Source organism: Leucoraja erinacea, unplaced genomic scaffold (genome assembly GCF_028641065.1).
Source record: "Leucoraja erinacea ecotype New England unplaced genomic scaffold, Leri_hhj_1 Leri_309S, whole genome shotgun sequence".
Lineage (NCBI taxonomy): Eukaryota > Metazoa > Chordata > Chondrichthyes > Rajiformes > Rajidae > Leucoraja > Leucoraja erinaceus.
In genome coordinates, this window is record NW_026576210.1 from 72299 (window position 1) to 76193 (window position 3895).

The following is a 3895-nucleotide window of genomic DNA, read 5'->3' on the forward strand; positions in this document are numbered from 1 at the left end:
CCTTATCGGCTATAGCGGATTTGTGTTTAAATGGTATACCTTTGCGAATTAGGATTGCAGTTCCTCTTGCTTTGGAAGAAAAGTAAAATGATATAATTGACCAAATCCAGCCTGTTATGAGATGCGTCTCCTGCAAAAATATTACATCAGTATTAATAGATTTTAGATGGGCTAGTACTTTGCCCCTTTTAATTGGCTCGTTAACACCCCTAACGTTCCAACTACAAAATGTGATTCCTCCAATTTTCCTAGCAAGGTCGTCTTGCATTTTAAAGCTTACATGGTTTCCTTTGATTCAGATGGTCCAACACAATATTTGAAATGATTCCTTTAGTTGCTGGGTGGGTCAGCCCTGTCCCATTTTCCCCATCCCCCGGAGATATCTCCCAGAAAAAGGTGCATTAATAAAAATAGTTGGCTGTTTAGTAGAAAAGATAGAAAGTGAAAAATAACAAAAACGGAAATTGCAGCATAAAGAAATGCTGCTAGTGGATACCACCCAATGGTGGTGGGATTCGTGATAACTTCCATAGATGATGTTAATAATAAGTAGCCCCGCTCCTTAAGGAGTTAATAAACACTAAACAAAACAGACCACAAAAAATAATATATAAATCTGTCAAGGGATCAGCGTTCCCAAGAGGTTGAGTATCTTATTGTGCTCTAATTAAGTAGTTAAATATTGTATAATTAGACTAATATATGGTACTTATTACATACCTTTCTAATAGTTCTGTGTTGGCCTATTAACTGATTCAAAGCCGGTGAACTTATGGCAACTTGTTGATTACAAATGACGTTTACATAGACAAAGCACGCTCTCTCCCTGCCTCCCTCTACCTCCCACAACCTTTCCAAAGCATTACAATTCAATCTCTAAACTTCCCCAAAAGTTACCAAAACTTGCTCAACACTTCCCCACACGTGCCCAACCCGTCTCTCTCTCTTTCCCTCTCTGCCCCTCCTGTTTTCCCCATCCCTCCCTCCTCTGCCAAAACTTTCCACAACTTGCTCTAATTAGCTCACTTGCATTAGCTTTCTCTACCACTCCCTCACTCTCCCTCTCTTTCTCTCTATCTACTACTCTACCCCTGCCCCTCCCCTTCTCTACCTTGCTCCCTCTCTCTCTGTCACTCGATCTCTCAAGTTATATGTTTGACGTATTAACTGACTCTGTGTCAGTGACTTTATAACAACGTATTAATTATAACCACGGTATAAATGATTACAATATAGATGAATTATAGACACAGTATAAACCCTAACCCTAATTATAACCACAGTATAAATGCATACAATATAGATGAATTAAAGACACAGTATAAATTCAGTATAAATACAGTGTAACCCTCTTGGTTGGCATCACAACATAAACTCGGTAACTCAGTTACTTATCCTTGACAGAACCCGCAGTATATTGGGCAAACTTGAATGCTTTGTCCGGATCGGTAAAGAAGTATTCAGTCGCATTATATGTGACTCGCAGTTTGGCTGGATAAAGTAAACCAAATCTGAGATCTGGTATGTCCCTCAAAATGGCTCTTGACTTGGTGAAGAGTGTTCTTTTCTAAACAACTTCGGCAGGATAGTCTCTGAAGATTCGTATGTTTTCCCCTTCAAAGGTTAGATTTCTGTTGTTGACAACTTTCTTCACGATGTCTTCTAAACGTAGCAGTGATGTACCTTCAGAATCAGCTGCCTTGGTTGAGCTGTGAGACGTGGCCGGGCTCTCAGAACCCTGTGAGCCTGGTCCAGTTTAGGTTTTTCATCCAGACTAAGTACATCTGGCAGTAATTGAGCCGCAAAATCTCAAAGATTTTTACCGTGTTATTTTCCTTCTTTCACACCAACAATCCTTAGATTCTGGCATTTTTCGAACACCCTTCCAAATCAAGACATTTTTCTGTCACTTTGGCAAGACTCTCCTGTTCAGTCGTCAGCCTGTGTGTTGTCTGGGCATTTTCGGCAGTAGCAGATTCCAGTTCCCGAATAGCCTTGCTTTGTTTTTTTGAAGTAGCAAGAATAGGCTCCAGCGTACAGCTGATATCAGTTTCGAGCCTGTGAATTTCCCCCGTCAAAGAGGAATTCACCTCCTCTATACGGGCATCTATCTTATCGATCTTATCACAGATTTCTGCTTTCCCAGCTGTGATTTCCAACTTTACAGCCGCAAGTTGCTCACACAATAGAGATTTGATGTCCTCCACCAGAGGTTGTCTTGCTTCTTTCCCTCTGGGGTGCTCCATACTCGAAGTCGAGGCTTCTTCAGGGCCTTCCTCAATCTCTCCTAGCCGTTTCTTCCGTGGTACTTTAGGTACTTTAGGCAGTCTTCGAGGGTATGTCTACCGGTCATTTAAATACCGGAGTCGCTTTCTGATGACGTCACTTACACGACAATGAGCGTCTGCCAGTAAGCGATTTTACTTCTGTCTGAAAGCAATTTTTGGCGGTTTACTCGGATTTAGCGGAGCAGAGCTAAATGGCGCACGTCCTAAGTTGCCATAGAGCCACCGGAAGTTGGGTAGGATTTTGAGAGGTTGACAGCTGATACACAGTTTTGTCGAAGAAAACTAGGTTCATATTACAGCATGCCTCATTGCCCAGAAGTGGCACTTCTCCTTTTACGATAAAAAATTCAGTTGTAAACTAGAGATGCTACATGGGATTGTAGTGTCACCGTACTCACTGGTTGCAATTCCCCCCACCAAAAATGAGTTTGTTTTCAGAACAGTTTCATTGTTGTGAATTCTTTTCAGATCTGCTTGCGAGATTACATTACATCTGGCCCCCGTGTCTATCTTGGCAGCAATCTTGGTGTTATTGCTACTGAGCGTTGTCATGGGATTACTGTCTGCAGCCAGAGTTGGGAATCCAAGAATGTATGTTTTGGCTGACTTCTTTCAGGTGCTGCGGTTGTGGTTCTGCTGTTTCAGTCAGTGCTTCGAGGTAGAGTGTGGGTTCAAATGCATAGAGAGATTGTTGTGACTGGGCTCTATTGGCATGAGCATGGCAGCACCAGTTAAAATGGCCTCTCTTTTTACAATAGACACAAGATTTTCCATCGGGTGTGAGCCACAATAATTACCACAGTTATTGACTAGATGATCGGTTACCCTCCCTGGGGGGGGTTAGGAGAATGTTGAGGGGTTAATGCTTGTCGTGGGGACCTATAGAAGGCGTGAACATCATAGGCAGAATGTGGCCCTGGTCCCAAGGCTTTGGTATGGGTATCAGTGTATTCTGCAACCCGGCAGGCACGTTCAACCTTATCAAGAGTAAGCTACTCATCCCGGAGAAATTGATTTTCCACCTTATCATTCAGGATGCCATATACGAGTCTGCCGCTGATGAGTATGTCGCGGTCTTGGAAGTGGCATCTGGATGTAATGTTCTAGAGGGCACCAATGTATGATTCAACCATTTCGCCCTCTTGTTGGCTACAGGAAAAAAACTTGTGGTGCTCCATGATAACGTTGGTGTGAAGTTGGCATAGGTTTCTGATCTTTCGGAGGAGGCAGGCTCTGATGGATTCTGCTGGGGTCACAACATGTGTTACGAGATCAGTATGTTCTGGGCCATAGTGGAAATCCTGTGCCCGCAGGGCAGCCTCTGTGCCCGCCACATTGAGGAGAATTGACACCACGGTGTGGGATGCAGCTGCAGGGTGGGTTGCATCAATGAAAATCCTGAATTCCATCTTGAAGATGCGCCATCGTTCAGCAAGATCACTGTAGAATACCAAAGGATCTGGTCTGCGTAAGGAACTATCCATATTCAATGTAAAAAAATAAACTAAAATAAATTCAGGCAAAATAGTTGAAGACGTGATTCAAGACTCTGACACCATTTTTATTGGTAGCCCAATAAATAAAAATACATTCATGATAAAGTCCAA